Raw genomic sequence first — 22,357 nt, 5'->3', positions numbered from 1 at the left:
TAAAATTGCATTAGTTTTTTGCATAGTTATGATCTAACCGCAAAGTAAATATTTTTATGCAGTTATTTTTTTTCAGGATGTATGTCAAGGTGGAAAGTGGGATCCCTATGATAAACATCGCATCTACATTACCTCCTGCTAGCTGGTTAGTGCATCAAAACATAGACGAGACAGTCCCTGCTCAAAAGAGCTCACAATCTAGTCAAGCTGGACAAGAAGGTGTACCAATACACTGTGCTTAGGAGGGGGAATTACAGAGGGAATGATAAGACAGATATTGGTGCTCGAAGGTGGGTTGGAGTTTGGAATTGAAAGCATCTGGATTTGAATACTGCCAGAGACGGAGCTTGATGTATCAAGTCGGGCAGTTTGTTCCAGGCGTATGGTGCAGCAAAGTAGAAGGGAGTTGGCAATAGAGGAGAAGGGTACAGATAAGAGAGATTTTTCTGATGAGCAGAGTGCCCGGGGGGAATGTGAGGAGAGATGAGTGGGGAGAGATACTGAGGAACTGTGGAGTGAATATATTTGTAGGTCAGTAAGAACAGTTTGAACTGTATGTGGAAATGGATAGGGAACATAGTGACATTGGTGGAAAACGAGACGTGCAGCAGACTTCTGAACAAAGTAGAGGGGAGAGAGATGGTTTAGAACAGCGGTCTCAAACTCAAACTCTTTGCAGGACCACATTTTGGATTTGTAGGTACTTGGAGGGCCGCAGAAAAAATAGTTAATGTCTTATTAAAGAAATGACAACTTTGCATGAGGTAAAACTCGTTATAGTTTATAAATCTTTCCTTAACTGTGTCTGATCATTTCAGCTATACACCACTGAAAGCAGTGCAACATGCAGAAAGATGCAGGAAAGCACTTGCGTGAGGTTACGGCAGTGAGGTGGGCAACGTTCCAGAGCAATGGTAACATACCGAGGGCCTCTTAATAGGGTTGCGAGTTTGAGACCACTGGTTTAGAAGAAGGCCAGTGAGAAGCAGGTTGCAGTAGTCTAGCTGAGAGGTGAAGATGGCATGGATGAGGCGAAAACCAAAGGAAAATCCAATGAAGACTGCAGTACAGGAACGACAAAAACGAAACAAGGAAAAACTGCAGACAATTATGTACAAGATGCAGGCTGTGTTTATTATATCAAACTAATTTTTTAGCCCGTTACATTAACGGGTGCTAGAATAGATGTGTAGACTTAGGCATTTATTTCTCTCTTTCTGTATGTGTGTCTTTCTTTCTTTCTCCCTGCCCCCCTTTCTTTCTGTCTCTCCCCCCTGTCCAGCAGTAGCCCTTCTCCCTTCCTTTTACCTACCAATATTCCCATTTCCCCTTTTACCTTTCCTATTTCCACCTTTTTCACCCAATCCAGAGCCATGGAGACGCATGATCAAATTTACTTTTTCCAAAGATCAACGTTAGCAGCAGTAATTTGTATTAATTGGAGTTATCAGATTCGTTCCCTAGCAACCATCCGTTTCTCACCCAAACCAACCAAATCACATACCACCTTACCTCTCCAACCTCTTCTCCCCCCCTCCCCTACCCCCACCCAACCTCTCCTGCCACACATTCGCTTTTACAGCAGTTCAGACAATGTTATTGACCCACTACTTATTTCACGGGCCCCTTGTGCTGAATTATACAATACAGCATAGAATGTGCACATGAAGGACAATATTCTATCATTTTTAGCCCACAAATAATGTTTTAATTTTGGTGACCTGTTATATAATGAGGCTTATAGCGCAGAAGCTGTCAGAGATTGTTTTCTGTGACATTATCTAGATAATAGAAACATGATGGCAGATAAAGGCCATATGGCCCATCTAGTCTGCCCATCCGCAGTAACCATTATCTCTTCCTCTCCCTATTGGCTAAGGCTCTTAACATTTGCATCTCCTCTTCCTATAGGCTAAGGCTCTGTGCACCTGCATTGTGAGGTCATAGAGCTGCCCATCTGCAGTAACCATTATCTCCTGCTCTCCCTATTGGCTAAGGTTCTTAACATTTGCATCTCCTCTTCCTATAGGCTAAGGCTCTGTGCACCTGCATTGTGAGGTCATAGAGCTGCCCATCCGCAGCAACCATTATCTCTTTCTCTCTCCGAGAGATCCCAAGTGCCTATCCCAGGCCCTCTTGAATTCAGACACAGTCTCTGTCTCCACCACCTCTTCCGGGAGACTGTTCCACACATCTACCACCCTTTCCGTAAAAAAGTATTTCCTAAGATTACTCCGGAGCCTATCACCTCTTAACTTCATCCTATGCCCTCTCATTGCAGTTTCCTTTCAAATGAAAGAGACTAGACTCATGCACATTTATATCACATAGGTATGTAAACATCTCTATCATATCTCGCTTCTCCCGCCTTTCCTCCAAAGTATACATGTTCCCGTACGCCTTATGATGTAGACCATGCACCATTTTAGTAGCCTTCCTCTGGACCGACTCCATCCTATTTATATCTTTTATAATGCTGCTGAAAATTACTGACTGGCCCCAGTGAACACTAACGTTCCAGATAGTAGCCACTACAACCTAGTTAAGCCACTTTGAACATCATATTGCAGTCACAGACTCAAAGTAACACAGTCCTATATTTAGAGTTACCATATGTGGCTGATAAATGCAATGAAGCAGCTACTGAGTTTTTCACCTTCTACATTAACTTTTTTTCCCTTTTTACATAGAAAAAGTCACATTTGACAGTGCACGATAAGGATAGCATTTTCACATTTTAAAAACGTCTGCTTGAAACCATCAGTGTTAAAAAAAATAAATAAAATAATGTCATGAAATTTGTTAGGGAATTCCCAGTACATCCAGTATGGAGTTCTGATTTAAAAAATGCAGCACCACAAAGTCTCCTGTATTCAAGTCACTACTTATGAGGAATTCAGAAAACATCTAAAAACTCAACTGTTCCTAAAGTATCTAGACAACTGACCCACTCATCTTCTTTCTCCTCCATAGTGATTCCTCTGTCCTATTAATCTCTTTCTCCTCAACAATGATTTCCAGTCCTATTAATCTCCTCTTCCCCCCTCTTAAATTCAATCAATTTGTACCTCGCTTAATCTATAGTAAACCGCATAGAACTTAATGGTATTGCGGTATATAAACTGTTATTATTATTATTATCGATTGGAACAGGTCGCGAAAAGGCAGTGTCAAACCATTTAGACCAGGGGTGTCCAACCTTTTGGCTTCCCTGAGCCGAAGAAAATGTTTCTGGGGCCGCGCAAACGCTGCAGCGAGACAGAGGAGGGAGCCGGCAAGATGGTAAACACCTGAGGGTAGCAGAGGAAAACACTGCATCGCCCTGGACCGGGGCCGCACAAAATACTTCATGGGGCCGTAGGTTGGACACTCCTGATTTAGACTTATACCAGCTCAAAATGTACAGATCACTTCAGGTTTCAGGTTTATTTGAAATTTGATGCTATCGCTTATAATAGTTTCTAAGCGGTATACATAATAAAATCGGGGGTATAATAATATATATATATAATATAGACAAAAACAACTACGTACTAACTTACCACATAAGGAATAGGGGTAGGACCACGATAAATGAGGAAAAAGTTACAAATAAGTGAAATACAATTAGGAAGGTAAGATATATACATGATGAATCATATATTGAAGAAAAAAACTGAATCATGGAGAGATGAAGAACTGGGGTAGTGGTTTATATATACAGTGGTACCTTGGATTACGAGCATAATCCATTCCAGGAGCATGCTCATAATCCAAAATGCTCGTTTATCAAAACAAAGTTCCCCATAGACAATAGTGGCAATACCGACGATTTGTTTCAGAACCCGGGGTCTGTACCTGTCGGGGCCAAGTGCTGCAGCGCTGTCACCTCCGTCTGCCTCCTCCATCCGTCATCAGAAGAAGAACCCGACAGTGCCGCTTCGGGGGGGGGGGGGGATGCCAGCCGCCAGAGAACCTCGCAGTGCCTTCAGAGGGATGCCTCCTCCATCCGCCGGCCAGCCCTCCACGTCAGATGCCCTTCGCATGCTGGAGAGCCCCCACCTGAGCCCACGCAGTCAAGCGCCGCCCCACCCGCACGCTGCGCACGACACACACAACGCTGATGATTGACGCTGTGCGCATCACAGGCAACGCACATGAGGAACAGCACCCGGCCGCGCAGGCCCAGGCAGAGGTCCTCCAACCTGCGGAAGGCACCCGATGTAGAAGGCTGGCCGTAAGACGGAAGAGAAATCCCCTGTAAGTGCTCATTGATCGAGGCAGTGCTCGGTTTGCGAGTCAAAAGTTTGCTGAGTGTTTTGCTCGTCTTGCAAAACACTCGCAAACTTGCAGCCAAGGTACTTAAACATGGAGGAAAAAGGCTTTAGAGAACTCACTTAGAGGACCATTTTCAAAGATTTACAAAGTTACATAGGGCTCCTTTTACTAAGGTGTGCTAGCGGTTTTAGCTACAATACCGCATTTGCTAAACGCTAACGCCTCCATAGAGCTTGCGTTAGTATTTTTCATTTAGTGCGTGGTTAGCGCGCACTAAAAACGCTAGCGCGCCTTAGTAAAAAGGAGCCCATAGTGTCGCATAGGGAAGCTGCTGCAGTCGTCGTTAAAATACTCCGTTTAAAGTATGTCCAATGATTATAAATCGAGACAAAAATCTTTTCTTCGCAATGTCAAAACGATGATAATATTCCAAACATCAGCGCTGCATTAACTCTCTTGGTAGTCACTTTAGAATAGGATCCTCAGAACGCCACCCAAGCAGTGTAGCACAGCGTGGCAGGACTCCTTGTCAATCCTTATACTAACATGTGACCCCACAACTTCTTATAAATTATCTTATAGCGTTTTATATCATTTTCCATCTTATAGAGCTTGTAGACTTAGCTTATAACTGCTGTCGCTGTGTCAGCCCCCACCAACGCGTTTCGATCCATCATCACGGTCGGGGATAATGCGGGAAAGGTTAAGTTATCAACTTCATGAAGGCTGGCTCTGGCATTGTCCCCGACCCTGATCAAGGATTGAAACGCGTCAGGGGGCTGGTATAGCAACAATAGTTAAAAGTGTCTACAGGCTCTATAAGATAGTTAGAAAAATGATCTAAAGCGCTATAATAATCTAATCTAATCTTCAGTTTATATACCGGGTCATCTCCCAAAGGAGCTCGACTCGATTCACAAATGATTAAGATCAGAGTGAACATAAAATGTAAGCCTAAAAAAAAGAAAATGCAATTAATGTGTCATTTCCAGAAAAAAACTCTACTAGTTAAGATTAAGATCTAAAATTGAATAAGAACTGAAAGAATGAAATATACCATCACTGCGACACTTCAGTAGGTAAGAGCAAACAGCCAAGTTTTTAAATCTTTCCGGAATTGTTGTAGCTGACCTATCAATCTGACAGGGTCAGGAAGTCTATTCCAAATTTCTACCAGTTTAAACGCCATAGATTTACTGAGCTTCCCAGCGGATTTGAGTCCTTTAAAAGAGGGAAACAATAATTTATATGTTGTTATAATTCTCGAATAACAGGTTAATAAGATAATTTACAAGAAGTTTTGGGGTTACCCGTTAGTATAAGAGAGTTGATGCAGCGCTGATGTTTGGAATATTAGCAATAATTATAAAAGCATAATGAGTTTAATCACTAGAAGAATGTGAAAGGAGAACGTTCCCAAATTGAGTTTCACATAAATACGGAATCCAGATGTCAAGATTTTCAGCCGCTCTTCTTCTCTCCCACCAAATGTAAAGACCTAGACGCAATTGCTTTCGCCCACTACTTATGAGGAATTTAGGAAACGTCTGAAAACACACCTGTTCCTAAAGTATCTAGACAACTGATCCTCTCTTCTCTCTCCCCTCTAAAGCGATTAACTTGTTCTATTGATCACTCTCTCCTCAAAAATGGATTTCCTGTCCTATTAACCCTCTTTCTTCCTCCCCTCTTAAAGTCAATCAATTTGTACCTTTGCTTAATCTTTGTAAACCGCATAGAACTTCACGGTATTGCGGTATATAAGCTGTTATTATTATTATTATTATTAAATGTTTACTTTGACCCGACAGCAGTCCTACTTTGCAGTCAAGATGTATCAAGTGTAACGGTTCCTGAAGAAGGGACCGCTCCAATAAAGCTCAAGAAATTGAACAACCCAACACTGCTCCAAAATGACTCACCTCAAGTACGCCCCAGATGATCTGGGTTGACGTAAAGATTCGGTGGTAGAGAAGAAAAGCAAGATGTACAATCAACACTGAAGAAACATTCGTGAAGCAAATTCAGATGAAGAACATTTGCAAATTATATCAAAGTCTATATCATACTTCTCACCATGAGAAGAGGTTCTGATCTAGTGTAAAGAAAGGTTGGATCCCATCTCTTACCTTCTTGATTAATGAATCCTAAAGTTCTGGCTGAATGGGCACAAGAGCAAGGAGTTTTAAAGTGTGTTTTTTAACTCCAGTGGGATAAGATACCTGGTTACCTAAACATAAACTAACTGTTTTCTGAAACTTATTTCCAATTTTTCATATGAAACTTCATAAAGCTCCTTAGTGTAATTGGCATTGGACTAGATCCAGAAGATTGCTTGGTTAACTATGAGGCTCATTTAAAAAAAAAAATGCAGACATCTACTTTATTTGCTCATAAGATGCTTACCCCCTCTTCTACGAAACCACGCTAGCGGTTTCTAGCATTGTGAGCCACGCTGAATGGCCCGCGCTGCTCCCGACGCTCGTAGGGTACTCAATGAGCATCGGGAGCAGCGCGGGCCATTCGGCGTGGCTCTCTGCGCTAAAAAACGCTAGCGCGGTTTCATAGAAAAGGGGCTTTAGTTTTCAATCACAGTTCTTATCTCCAGTTTTGAACTTTGCAAGGAGATTTGTTGACTGGACTCCTGATGAAGGCTTTTGCCGAAATACGGCCAGTGTTGAGTCATACCTAATAAAGAGCTTGTTCCATTGCATTCCATTTGATTGCCTCACTTGTTTCCACTGTGCTTGTTTGACTTTGCGGGTTTCCGTGGGACTTTTCTTGCTCTTCTTTTGTTTAGGTGACATCTCCAAAAAAACAGCGCAAACCGGTACTTGGACGTCCTAATCGCCAGACTGATTTTCGAAACCATCTTTCTGAATGTCTTGCAAGGCATTCTAGCCACTGTGCATCCAAAACTCAAGGGGAGGGGGGAGGGGGAACATGTTCTGGATAGGTTTTGGGTGTGCTTAGACTTGGACATCTTGCAGCGATAACTGAACATTTCCCAAGACGTCCTGGACAGAATTTAGCCATCCGGAGCTAGACCTGTTTTTGAAACATCTAAGTGCTAAAAAGGATACCCAAACTGACCAGAAGACTGCTGGAGGGATTAAGTTATGACCCACTACTACAATACTAGATAGTAAGTGGAACAAACTGAAACCTCAGACGCCAAAGAACTGATTCCACTATTTTGCACAATGAACTTAATGAGAGGAAAAGGATCTCAGAAACCTACTTGATTCATGCTGAATTGCAATATAGAATCAAGGCTCATCTTTTTCTGTGGCAAACAGCCTAAGCCTGACGAGACCCGTTTCACCGCAAATGCCAGCTCCTGCTGTGCTCTGCCATGGCTGCAGGCTGCACACCTACTGATAGCAGCCATTAGTGACCCTTTGAAGAAGCCGGCATTTGCGGTGAAACGGGTCCCCGTCAGGCTTAGGCTACCTGCCACAGAAAAAGATATGTGTGGGCTGTTCAAAATTGACCATACGCAAACATATATATAAAATATAAATATATATTCACTAATTTATTATCAGAAACTCCACTGGTTACCCGCAGAATCCAGAGTCCTCTTCAAGTTGGCTTGTTTTTGCTACAAAGCTGTCTTTGGGATTCTTCCAGCTTCCCTAATCTCCCAGTTCTCCCCCAACGAGTCCAACAAGAGCACTCGCAGAACAAACCTATTTAATTACCCCTCCTTGAAGTCTTACCAATACAAAAAGTTTCTAGATAGAATGTTATCATTCCAGGCAGCCAGGCTGAACACATGGCTTGGAAAGCCCATACTTGAGGCCACTCCATACGCGGACTTTAGAAAATCCCTGAAAACTCGACTGTTTAACAAATTCTAAATTCCCATACCCAACTCTTCCTCGCCATGACCCTTCCACCTCGCCCCCTAATTCCAAGGCCCGAAACTGATTATACTTTCCACCTTGAATCTCATGTACAGACAAAACGTATCTTTATGGTAACCCACCTGTATCCCTTACACTGACAAAATGCGCCTTGATAGTAAACCACTTGTATTGTAACCCACTTGTATCCCATGTACTGACAAAATGAATGTTTAATGTAAACCACTTGCATCCCATGTACTGACTAAACGTATCTTTATTGTAAACCATTTCTATCCCATGTACTGTCAAAAGTATCTTTATTGTAAACCTCTTCGAACTTCACGGTATAGCGATATATAAGAAATAAATTATTATTATTATTATTATTAATATATTAGAAACATTGATTTATGAAGAAGTTTTGTTCATTAAAAATAAGAAAAAAATCATTTGGGAGGGTTTTGGTTTTTTTTTAGGATCGATAATAGAAACGTGGAACCGTTTAAGTCTTGATTCTATATTGCAATTCAGCACGAATCAAGATCTGAGATCTTTTTCCTCTCATTAAGCTTATTCTGAAAAATAGTTACATTACATTAGTGATTTCTATTCCGCCTTTACCTTGCGGTTCAAGGTGGATTACATAAGAGTTGTTATGATAATAGGAAGAACATATTGTTAAAATTTTAAGACGTACTTAGGAAAAGTTTGAGCGTTTTCTTATTTGTTAAGGAGTAGTTGGTAATTGCAGGAAGAGTTCCGTGCCTGTTTGGTTGTGTTATATTGGTTTTATGTATTTTTTTTGAAGAGCAGGGTTTTTGTTTCTTTTATGAAGGTTTTGTAGTCTGCGGTCGAAGTCTGGGTGAGCTGTCGGTCCAGTTTCGCTGCTCTGTAGGTTATCACACATTTTTCTTCTTTTGACATTTTTGGTTGGTGGGTGTGTGAACATTGTGTGGACTCTCCTGTGTCTGACTCCCTCAGTGGTCACTGACCTCACTCTCCCCCCTCCCCCCAAGAACAGCAGCAACTGGTATGGGAAAGCCTAGTAGGGTAGCTCTTAAGTAGTCTGGTGGGTGGACTAGTGTGTCACAGAGAGGCCCATAAGACACTCTAACCCCTAAACCCCTCTTAGCGCAGAGAGTTCCTATGAGCGTTGGGAGCAGAGCGGGCCATTCAGCGCAGCTCCCCACGCTAGAAACCGCTAACGCGGTGTTGTAGAAGAGGGAGTAAATTTATAGTGAACAGTGAGAGCCCACCCAAACCCTACTATACTGCCATATAGGTGCCACCTGCGGCCAATAAGGCTATTGGGGTGGTGGACAGGTGAGTATAGTAGGTTTTGAGGAAGTTAAAAAAACTTTTATTTCTTGATGCCTTAGAAACATAACTGCCCTTGTAAGGGCGAAAACACATTGCTTTCCCATTGTACTGTCCATATTTATACTCTCTTTCTCTAGAATGTTGTAATTCTTACCTTTTCGCCTTTTGTTCCTGTTTGTCACTGGTTTAAGTGTCCTTGGATGAACTAACTACCCCTAAAGATGTCTAATAATTTTAAACTTGTACTATAATCAATGACTGTTTTTATTATCATTGTACACCGCCTAGAAGTGTGATTAGGCAATATAAGACATTTTTAATAAACTTGAAACTTTTGGAGGGCTCACCATACATTATAACGGGGTTATAGTGAGATGCACCTCTGGCACCCTTTATGTGAAGTTCACTGCAGTGCCCTCTAAGGTGTCCTGGTCGGTCATTGGGACGTTGGCAGCTACTTGTGAGCTGAATTGGCCACAGTTGGAAACAGTATCTGGCCCTTGATGGACTGTTGGCCTGTCCAGTCTGTTGTGCCCTTCTGGGCTAGTCTGTTAACAAGGCTGTCAGCATGCCTCCAGAAGTTTCTGGAGGAGCCTTACCATTTCACCCAGGACCTGACTTTAGTGCTGCAGCTCCTGTGCCAAGATGACTGAGACTTCCTACATATGGGGCTCAGAGAGGGTTGGGTCCTTTAAGATGTGCTGCCACAGTAGCATGGCCCTGGGGGCTGGACGGGTAGCACTTGAGATTCCTATTCCTCCTTGTCCCCCTCTAGTGATGGCGTGTCCGCCCGAGGGTCCTCCTCTGCCTCTGTGACCTGGAGTGGCACCTCCAAAGCCCCACGGTCCATCTCTACCTCCTGATCCTCCTGGCCCTCGTCCTCGGTAGGGTTACCATATGGCTCCAGAAGAAGGAGGACGGATTGAGACATCCAGGTTTTACTTCCTTTCCATTCAATGGAAGTAAAATCCAGATATCTTAAATTGTCCTCCTTTTTCTGGAGCCATATGGCAGCCCTAGCCCTCAGCCACCTGGTTCTCACCCTCATCCTGATGACCCTCCTCTTCAGCCTGATGGCTCTCCCTCTTGGCCTCCTGACGTTGTCCTATGTGTGTAAAAGACATAAGGTGACCACATCATACATTAGTTGCATAGTAGTGCTACTGAGGGTCAGGAGGCAGGGCAAGGGACTGGTATGTGATTTATTTCTGGCACCAGAGAGTCAGATCTGAGGGGTGGCACCAATGAAATGACATAGCATAGAACCCTGATGAGTGGCTTGACAGTGTGTGTCAGAGGGTAGGTGGTCCTACAATGATGCACAGACGGGACTATTGTGTGGATAGGGCTGTGGGAGAAAGTATGTTGTGGATCCTTTATAATAAAATCTGTGATCCCTGTGTCCGTGGGATCTGACTCCGTGTCGAATTCGATTTCCGGCGTGTGGGGCGGCTTAGGGGGTGTGTGGGTGGAGTCTGGCGGTTTGATTTGCCGACGTCGCACGGAGTTTGATCAGGAGAATTTCCCAGACCACCTCTTCCTCTCAACACATTGACACACTGCCACCACCACCACCACCACCACTAGGAACACCTCGCCGGGTAGGCCAGCAATGCTTATAAACTTTATAAAACATATTATTATATTTTTTTATAAAGCACATATTTTAACTGAATTCTCTGACATCACATTTCCTGCACAGCTAAGTCCGTGTGAAGTTCCCTTGTGCTGTATTTGACATCTAGCAAGGTCTCTGTTTGGAAGGAAAGATCTAAGCTTAAAAATGAAGTGGCCAGAAGTTATGGTAAAAGCAGATAGCTTAGCTGGTTTTAAGAAAGATTTGGACAAATTCCTGGAGGAAAAGTCCATAATCTTTTATTAAGACATGGGGGAAGTGTCTGCTTGCCCTGGATCGGTAGCATGGAATGTTGCTACTCTTTGGGTTTTGACCAGTGACCTGGATTGGCTACCATGAGAATGGGCTACTGGGCATGATGGACCATTTGTCTGACCCAGTTAGGCTATTCTTATGTTATGTTCTCATCTGTAGGGGCCTTTGTTTTCACTTCTTATTTTAATGTATTTTTTTTCTGGGAACTTATCAGTGTTTTTTTTATAATGGGAACAAAAATGGAAGAGAATTAATGTGTGTGGAATGGGGGGGGGGGGTAACTAATTTCTTCAGCTAAATAATTAAATCCACCTCAACCAGACATAGGAGAACTCGCGCACCATTCACACACCCTCCAACCAAAAACATCAAAAGAAAAAACTGTTCAACAACCTCCTAGCCATTCGAGCTGCAACACTCGACCCCCAACTCTACAACCTATTGACCTTGACCACAGACTACAAAACCTTCTATTCAAAAAACACATAAAACCGAACTAACACAATCAGAACTGTCCCAAGCATCACCTGCAACTACTCCATAAGTACTTCTCATGTCATGACAATTCAGACATAATTTATGTTATGTTATGTTATGTTTGGAATAATGGTTACATATATGAGGTTCAATAAAAGAAAATTTTCACTCCCTGTTTCTATTCTGACCATTTATACCGTTTCATGGTTATTACAAAAAATATTTTTTACATGGGGGGTGTCAAAAAATGATGGGCCCTGGGTGCCACATACCCTAGGTACACCACTGCATGGGCCTTAATTCATGTTGCATGTAGTGGTATGCATTTGTTGAATCTATGTATAGAGCTAGTTGCGTGTCGAGGCAGAATTCTAGCAGCTTTGTGGGCTATGATATTCCTGCAATCAGTCTGAAGTTTTCCACTTTGGATAAGTCAAGATTTTGGTCTTTCGGTATTGGTGTTAGAGTGATGTGTCGAGAGTGATCTGGAGTATGTGCCATGTTCTAAGCATGGCATTTATGGGTTTAGTTATCCATTGTATAAAGTCAAATGGGGCGTGTATGAGAATTTTAGATGGACAAACATCCAAGTGGCATTCTTTTTTGAATAGTCTCTTTACCTAGGCTTAGACTTCTTTTTGTGTGACTGTCTGGAATTCTTTCCAGTTTCTATCACTTGGTATTCTGTCACTTGGGACATTGTGAGAGTCACAGAAGGCCATGCTTTTTTTCTAGAGAGTATGTAATTGTTTGTCTGATTGCTTTAATTTTTTCCTGGAAGAAGTGTGCCAATTGGTATTCATCTGGCTGTGGTGTATCCTAGTTTTGTATTAAATCAGTGGTGGTTTTTGAATACCATATTTACTCGAATACAAACTGAGATTTTTGGACCAAAAAAAATGTCCCAGAAATGGGAGTCTCAGTTTATATTCAAGCTAACCCCATCCCGCAATTACCGTGGGCCTCCAGTACTGCCTTCGTGGTCCAGTGGTGTGAGTAGCCGGAACTGCCATCAATCCCTCCCTCCAGGTAACTTTGTGTGTAAATGGATGACTCCAGCTGGTGATGCATGGCAGGAATGATCCCTTTATGCTATTGCCTGGCAGTCTCCATAGTGAAAAATTGCTACCGTAAGATCGTGAAGTTTGCCTTGGGATCTTGCGGTAGTCATTTTTTTCACTACAGAGACTGCCGGGCAGGAGCATAAAGGGATTGCTCCTGCCCCAGCTCGCCACTTGACCACCGGGGATCTAAGGTAGACCTGCAGGGGCTATTTGGATTGGTTTATATTTGAGTATATACAGTATGTATGAGATGAAGTCTAGGCTGTGGCAATTCCTTTGCATTGAGACTGGTGGTGATTTCTAATTTATCTTTGAGATGAGATTGTGTGTTTTTGGGTTATCTCATATTTCGAGATGAAGATTCAGGTCACCCAGGAGTATTAGATTGGGGTATTGTGTAGCTCTGTAGGGATTCAGGTTGAAGAGATTCCCTCTATAGCATTCCAGTTAACTGGTGGCCTGTATATTAAGAGGATTCCTATGCTCTGGTATCGCTTTGGGTTGCTCATCGCATAGAGCATTTATTCCGGCCCCTGGTTGTTGCAACTCTCGATGGAGACTGCCCCAGCTTTGTTGGTTGGGTTAAGAACTTTTCAGAGGCTCCTTGTAGGTGTGAGACATAACTGAATGGTATGAGGGAGAAGAGAAGGAGAGTAAAGATGTAAATGGAAAGAAAATTAATCTGAAACACTTATTTCCTTTACAGGACCCTGAAAAATTTTAAAATGGTACAATCTAGTTAAGAAGCCATTTTCTCTGAGTTGTTTTGCTCAGCTATCAAGGTCACGGTGTCATTCATCACCCAAACTTTGTGATGGGAACACAGGATTTCACAAATGTTAGATCAATAACATGTTTAGAAGTTGTTTTACCTCTGATGAATTGCTGAAATGGCAAATTATATTACTCTGTCATAAACCAGTCCACAAGAGAGCTGGACCAATCTTTCATCGCTGCTGCCTATATTAATAACATGTAGCCTGCAATTAGAATACAATATATATTTGTTTGGATCAAGCTACAAATTCCGGGAATCAAGGTAGACAGGTTTGTATTCTTTCAGCTCTCACAAAAGGATAACTTGTCTGTGATGGAGATAAAACAGGAACTGATGCAGAAGACTTTTCATTGAGAAATGATTCTATGTTCCCTGTTTCTGGGATTCTGATGATGGTTTCCGCCGCAGTTAGCCGATGTCAGGCATACCATGCTAGGGTAGACAAGAGCTACTTTATGGAAGGTGACCTGATCTTGGGTGGAATAATTGTGATCACTCACTTTTTCCCTGAAAAGGGTTTACGTTTTAAAAGGAGAAAAGATCCCAGTTCCTGCGTTTTGTAAGTAGTAATTTATCTGTTGTTCGGGGGTTTTTTCATACTTTTCTAAACTATCAATCCTATGTAATTTTCCCTCAACAGTGTGCAAAGAATAAATTCAGCAATCACGTGAAATAAAATGCAAACTTTCAAAATGATACAAGATAAAAACATAAACCTAGATAATGTACACTTCACAAAACAGACTTCTCCAAAGTCCTGACTTATCTGATCCCTGATATTTTAGTTAATGGTCTACAGACCTACAGTAGGTTAACTTACAGAATAGCATTTCAATATTTTATAAACACACAGCAATGAACATGTTCTATAAATTCAAGTTGGGAATCTTGTGGCCTTAATCATTGGTAGGAAATGTAGAAAACACAGTTCTGACTGCAACTGATTGTAATAGCAGTAGTAGTGAAAGTGGTATCCCAAAAGCCTCTTCGAATGAATAGTGGTCAGAAGTATACTGAGGTTATGGGTTCAAATCTCACACTGCTCTTGTGACTCTGGGCAAGTCACTTAATCCTCTTCCAATTCACATTATCCTTATGACATAAATCATGAAAACACTTTCAGTGGGAGACTGTACTCTTATCTAGGGGGAAGCCTCAGATCCCCAAACTCCACCAGAGCAAATCTTGTGGCGCTGCTAGAGAGGGATGTAACGTCATAGGCTTAAAATACCCTCCGAAGAATTAATCTTCATTGATGTCATACGTTCAAAAAAGTAGCAGGCTGCTGGGTTCATGCTGCTGTAATGTGTATAAAGTTAACGTCTTCCTTGCCAATGAGGCACGCCAATATTTCGCAGCCATTCATACGTGGAAAAAAAAAGTGCCACTCAAATTTTTTGACTCACTGCAGCAGTTTATAATCTTTACCTTGCTCCGTGCATGAAAAATGACTTTAGAATATTTCCCTCCTAAATGCATCTATCCACGGCCCATTCTTGATATCTCAAGCCTGTGCAAATGATTCTCCTCTGTACCAGCCTCAGTCAGTGCACTCATCATTATATAATACCTTCATCTTAGAGAATGACACGAGGAGAAATTTGTCTCTGTCCCCGCAAGAACTCAATTTTCCTATCCTGTCCCCATGAGTTTTGTCGCTGTCCCTGCTCTGTTCCTGTTAGCTCAACCTTCACCGCACAAGCCTCGAACACTTATGATTTTAAAGTATTTGAGGCTTCTGCAGACGAAGACAAAGCTTGCAGGAGTGGAGCAGGGACAGGAAAAGAACTGACAGGGACGGTAAAAATGTAGTTCCCTTGGGGATGGGGAAAATGGAGTCCCTGTGTCATTCTCTATTTCATTTTTCAATCTGAGTGGAACATTGTGTTGATTGTGAATCTGACTTTAAACTTTCAGCCTCTCAGTTCCCAAAACACCTTGATGTCTAATGTTATACTGAAGGCAACTAAGGAGGAAGTGGGAAAACAAAGACTAACTTAAGGTCCATTATGGATAGATCAAGCATTAGTGCAGGTTAATATTGAGTGTACAATATGCTTACAAATAACTACATACAAATAAGACAAAGGTTTAATAACCGGTTATCTTTGGTCCCTACATCAATTACACTGGAATCTGGAGCTCCTGTTAAGGTCGAAAAAACCACCAAAGTATTAAGGGTTATTTTGGACATACAAGGAGTAAATCGCAAATTTATGGAAGAAACCCATGTGTGTAATGAGACAGTTGAGTCTGGTTAAATTTTATTTTTTGAACATCATTTTGCATTGGTGGTTCAGATGTTGATATTATCACAACTCAGTTATTATAATTCTTTGTATTTGAACTTAAACTCCAATATGATTTTTAAAAAAGTTGCAGCTGATTGAAAATATTGCAGTGAGATTGATATATGGCCTGAAGAGATATAAAGAGTTTAAAACTGTTTCTCTGATTCATTATATTATACAGGCAGAGGCTTCTGATCATCTCAATTTATTCTTATCACGCTTGAATTATTCATCTAATAGACTGAGTAATACATTTTGATTGCAGTTTTCTCCTTTTAGAGGTTTACGTTTTAAACATCAATTTAATTCTTTTTTTTACATATACTGCTATTGTTATTTGGAAGGATTTACTGATATTACTAATACTTATCACTTATATAGCGCTGAAAGGTGTATGCAGTGCTGTGCATTTTGGCATTTATAAGACGGTCCCTGCTCGTAAGAGCTTACAATCTAACTTGGACAGACAGACGACATACACGATTGGGGATGCAAAACCCAAGGTGAGAGGAGTTAGGAGTCGAATACCAAAAAGGACCGAAGTTAGTTACTGGAAATTTCATAAAATGTGGAAGAATGGACATCTTTTTATTTAAGGAATTGTATTTTCCCAGAGAATTATGGCTTCTTTTTGATGCAAATCGCCTTGAACTATATGCATTTGATTAGATTAGATTAGATAAATGAGATAACCAAGGGTAAAGCAGTTCAGGATAAATTTGCCTCATCAGATTTTGGGGTTTAGCTAAGATTCGTAGCAGTATTTGATAGTAGGTTTTGGTATTGTAGAAACTGGGATTGTATAGTATAGTTTATGCTTCTAAAGACCCCATTCTCCACAACCACTGTCGAACCTCTTTCAAACACAGTGGCATTTTAGGCAACATTTAATCCCTTCCCTAACGTTTTAGCCCATCTATGGTCTTTTTCTTGAAAATTGTAATTCTACCCTTCATCCTCCCTTGCGAGACTGTCTGTAGTTTATATTTGTCGTCTAAATGTTACGATATGTCCATTTTTTTATTGTTAATCGCTTAGACATTTTTTATATATGCATTTTTCTCAAATTTCGAATAAAACTTGAAACTTGAAAACTTTGTTTGCTTACAGAACTGACTCTTTTCGTTATGTTCGGCAACTCTTGGCTTTTTATTTTGCCATTAAGGAGATCAACCAAAATACAGAGATCTTGCCTAATATCAGTCTGGGTTTCCATATCCATGACTCCTGCTCTGATGCTTCTTTCTCACTGTGTGGCGTTCTGGGTATTTTATCAGGACAAGAAGATCCGGTTCCTGGCTATACATGTCATCAGCGGGGCCATGTTGCGGGTTTCATTGGAAGCTTCCCTTCAATGACATCACATGAAATTGCCAGACTCACAGGAATCTATGGGTACCCGCAGGTACAGAAAGAACAAGTCTCCATTTATCTTTCTTCCTTCTTTCCTCTGTCCATCTTTTGCTAGCCTCAATTATTGCTGGTGGCAACAAACAGAAGTTTTCATTGAATGTGTAAAAAATATCAGAAGAAACTGAGCAAGAATAAGCCATATTTGTCTGTAAGAATAGACTAGATATTACCCCATCAATGAATAATAAATAGTTCTGTTACAACTATAGTGAATTTTTCTTTTTAATTTTACATAAACACTTCTCAATAACACTCAAAAATATATCTTCCGTGATTGTGCCACTTGAAGATTCCAGTGGGGATTCAGACAGCCAAAGAAAGAGTTAACAATTTTCTTGCAGGACATGTTGATATAGATTGATGAATGTTTCTTCTGACCACCTCAGCAGTATCCAGACAGTGCCAGGGCTATATCTGGGTGGATCATGAATGGAATCAGAGGTTGTCTAGTTAGCTGCCATATCCTGAGCCCTAACTGGATAGCAAATCTAATCAGCCTAATAGAGGATGTGACACAGGCAGACATAGATGGAAAGAACTGTAACAGCACATGGATCTTTACTGTGCACTCAGGGTCAGATTGTATATAGGACGCCCGGTCTCAGAAACTAAGCGGCTTTTGAGAATCGCTCATGGGCATTCTATATAATATAGAAACGTGTCTGTTCTCATGGATAGATGCCTAAGCCCGCCTAACACAACGATTCTCTAACCGGCGTCCATGTCACAGGCGCTGGTTAGACAATCGGGATGCCGCTCTGCTGATTGCGGCAAAGGAATCTCCCTGTCACGATTAGTTTAGCGGCTGTAGCATAGAACCTGTCCACCCCATGAAGACTAGCCGCAGGAGGGCCTGGGCCATCTGGACCTTAGGCCCCTCGATGCCGGCCGGAAGGAGGAAGCATTTGCCCCTAGCTGTCCAAACTGCCTGTAGTGCAAATGAATTTACTGCCACTTCAACAAGATGTGGAAAGTGAAACTGCATTAATGGCAACCTGAGGTTTTGAAAATAGTGATTTGGACATTTTAGAAAGAAAAACATCCAAATGACACTTTATGTCATTTCTGGGACGGTTGTCTCTTGAAATTTTGAATTTCTTAGATTTATTACTTTCTAGTGTCCAAGGCTTTATTTGATAAGATAAAGATAACAAATGACTTATCTTGCTAATTAAGGGGCATATTTTAGAACTATTTTAGATTTAGGTATGCTTTGAGCATAGACTGAGATTTTGAGGTTTATATTACAAAAATATCTAAATCCCAGTTTTCAAAAGTGAAGATTTTCTTATCTATAACTAAAAAATAAGTATCTGACAAGGGGGTGTGGTCTGGGTATGTTTTCAGTGGGATTAAAAATAAATATATATGGCCCATATCGAAGAAACCTCCACTGGAAAGATTAGGGATGTTCACCCACTTAATACCCCAGTATTTGATGCCCTCCACTACCCCCCTACAGAAATGAAGATGGTCATTGACATTTGGGGCCACTGGGATGATCCATGCTAACCTAGTATTTTTTTTAAAGGGTGCTATGTGGAGCAATTTAATCCTATACAGAATACAGTAGACTCGGTTAACCAGCACCCATGTGGATTGATAGATGCCGGGGATGGGCCTAGGGCCCCGGATTTTCCAGACAGAAAATTTAGTAAACCTACATACAATGATATTTAGGCATACATATTATGGAACAGGGTTTTGGGCCTACAGTATCTGCCAACTTAAGTGCTTGTTAGCATAAATAATTGATTGTGAGCTCCTAATTGATTAATTAGTTTTATATGGATTCACATCTCAATTTGGGCAACCTTTACACAATCCAGGGGAATATGAGTTGTGTTTGTATGTTATGTAATGCTACTTAACACTCAACTGTCATACATGTGAAAAAGTGTGCCTTATATAGGCTTAATGCTAGTATTTTATCATTTATATTACGTATGGGTTAATTGGGCCAAAGTTACAAGATGAGGATATTAATTTTTTCTATATGAAGTAAATGTTTAAAAAATGAAAATAAATCAAATCTTTTGACCTTTTTCGTCCTAGATTAGTTATGGATTGTCAAAAACGTCACTAAATGAACTAGTTGAGTTCCCATTCTTTTATCACACTTTTCTAAGTGATGATTCTTATTTCCATGGTATAATTCAACTTCTGGCACTCTTTGGATGGAGCTGGGTCGGGATTCTCACTTCATTCGATGAGAATGATAAAATGTACAGTGAAGAACTAAGAAGGGAGATTATCAGGAGTGGGAGCTGCGTAGAATTTTTGGAATTAATCCCTGAGGTTGTTTCATCTAGAGACAAACGAGAACAAATTTCTAACAAGATCTTCAAATCAATGGCCAATGTGATTATTATCCATAGTACCTCCAGTAGTATTACATACTTATTGTGTTCCTGTGTCTTGAAAACCATTAACAATAGAGTGCTGATTTTCTCTGTGGAGACCTCTTCCATTCAGAGCGTATATACCCTCACCATCCCTTCAACATGTACTGCGGTTAATGGTTCCCTAATGTTTACTATACCCAAAGGACATATTCCAGGTTTCAAGCCTTTTCTCCAAAGTCTCAACCTCTCAACATTCCCAGAACCATCTCTTTTACATTCTGTGTGGAGAAATGCATTTCATTGTGAGCCTAAGCCTACAGAAGGGATTAAGGAATACTGCACAGGACATGAGACATTATCAAACCTCCCTTCTTCACAATATGATGTGGATCATTTTCAGTTTACTTATACTCTTTACAACATGGTTTATGCCATGGCTCATGCCTTACACAACATGTACATAACGAAGTCCCAGCTTGGGGAGAGTCCTAAAATGGAACCTCAGCCATGGCAGGTAAACCCTTCAGATTCATTTTCTCTAGCAATCAAAATACATGTTTTTGTATCTAAGATGCTTTAATTCAATTCAATTTAATTTAATCAAATCATATAAGAATACCCAGCTGTGCCAGACGTGAGCTACTTTCTCCCTATCAGGACAGCATCAGGAGTGCAAGGATTTGTATCACATTGTAGTTGGTGCAAATGAAGGCACTTACAGTAGGGAATGATTTCCAGGCCTAAGTGCAATTCTAAAACCTGCACCTAACTTTAAGCACAATTTATAGAATAGTAAAAGCGGCACCATAATCGGCTAGGTGCATGAAAAAACAGTGCCGTTTGCGTATCACTCAAATTATAGTGCCTTTTTCAGAATCGCGTCCTGCGTCGACGGTAGGTGACATAGTAACATAGTAGATGAGAGCAGATAAAGACCCGAATTGTCCATCCTGTCTGCCCAACCTGATTCAATTTAAATTTTTTAATTTGTTTTCTTAGCTATTTCTGAGCAAGAACGCAAAGCTCTACCCGGTACTGTGCTTGGGTTTCCAACTGACGAAATCTCCGTTAAATCCTGTTCCAGTCCATCTACACCCTCCAAACCACTGAAGCCCTCCCCAGCCCATCCCCCACCAAACGGCCATACACAGACACAGACCGTGCAAGTCTGCCCATTACTGGCCTTAGTTCAATATTTTATATTATTTTCTGATTCTAGATCCTCTGTGTTCATCCCATGCTTCTTTGAACTCAGTTACAGTTTTACTCTCCACCACCTCTCTCGGGAGCGCATTCCAGGCATCCACTACCCTCTCCGTAAAGTAGAATTTCCTAACAATCTACCACCCCTCAACCTCAAATTATGTCCTCTGGTTTTACCATTTTCCTTTCTCTGGAAAAGATTTTGTTCTACGTTAATACCCTTCAAGTATTTGAACGTCTGAATCATATCTCCCCTGTCTCTGCTTTCCTCTAGGGTATACATATTCAGGGCTTCCAGTGTCTCCTCATACGTCTTCTTATGCAAGCCTCCTATCATTTTCGTCGCCCTCCTCTGGACCGCCTCAAGTCTTCTTACGTCCTTCGCCGGATACGGTCTCCAAAACTGAACACAATACTCCAAGTGGGGCCTTACCAATGACCTGTACAGGGGCAACAACATCTTCTTCCTTCTACTTGCTACGCCTCTCTTTATACAGCCCAGCATCCTTCTGGCAGCATCCACTGCCTTGTCACACTGTTTTATCGCCTTTAGATCTTCGGACACTATCGCCCCAAGGTCCCTCTCCCCGTCCGTGCATATCAGCTTCTCTCCTCCCAGCATATACGGTTCCTTCCAATTATTAATCCCCAAATGCATTACTCTGCATTTCTTTGCATTGAATTTTAGTTGCCAGGGTTTAGACAATTCCTCTAACTTTTGCAGATCCTTTTTCATATTTTCCACTCCCTCTTCGGTGTCTACTCTGTTACAAATCTTGATATCATCTGCAAAAAGGCACACTTTTCCTTCTAACCCTTCAGCAATGTCACTCACAAACATATTGAACAGGATCGGCCGCAGCACCGAACCCTGAGGGACTCCACTACTCACCTTTCCTTCCTCCGAGCGACTTCCATTAACCACCACCCTCTGGCGACTATCCGACAGCCAGTTTCTAACCCAGTTCACCACTTTGGGTCCTAACTTCAAGTTTATTCAACAGCCTCCTATGAGGTGGTGGAAATCTAGGCCAGGGTTTTAAAGGCCCACATTTCCAATGCCAATCCTATGACGTAGAATCATGCTTAGAGGAGCCAAATGTCAACTCCAGCCATAACCATGCCTCTTTAGACATTCAACGCCACTCGGCATCTGCATAGATGTGATTCCGGCGCCCTGTTTTGTAGGTGACTCATGGTGCATACTTTTTTCTTTTACCCTCTGGAATTCTATCCTACTGTGTATGTGTGTGTGTTTTGTGGGGGAGCCAAGGGAGGGAATCCAAATGATTTATGCTCTCGGTTTTAGAAATATCTAGGACACGGGGTACAAAATAAACTACGCAGAGGCGTGGTATTAGTATAGGTCTGAAACTCTCATGCTGTAGGATAAATGATCAGCGATTTATAATTTAAGCAAAAAATATATATATATAAAAAATTCTTTACCTTTCTAGCTCAACCCGT

The 22,357-nt window shown here is 41.4% G+C and overlaps 1 pseudogene; it reads left to right on the top strand.

Annotated features, from left to right (window-relative positions):
• Nucleotides 1-1,017: 1,017 nt before the first annotated feature.
• LOC117349782 overlaps nucleotides 1,018-22,357 on the top strand; it is a 28,734-nt pseudogene continuing 7,394 nt past the window's right edge.

Source organism: Geotrypetes seraphini, chromosome 16 (assembly GCF_902459505.1).
Source record: "Geotrypetes seraphini chromosome 16, aGeoSer1.1, whole genome shotgun sequence".
NCBI classification, from domain to species: Eukaryota; Metazoa; Chordata; class Amphibia; order Gymnophiona; family Dermophiidae; genus Geotrypetes; species Geotrypetes seraphini.
Note: the sequence above shows the minus strand (reverse complement) of the source record. Positions and strands in the feature narration are given on the sequence as shown.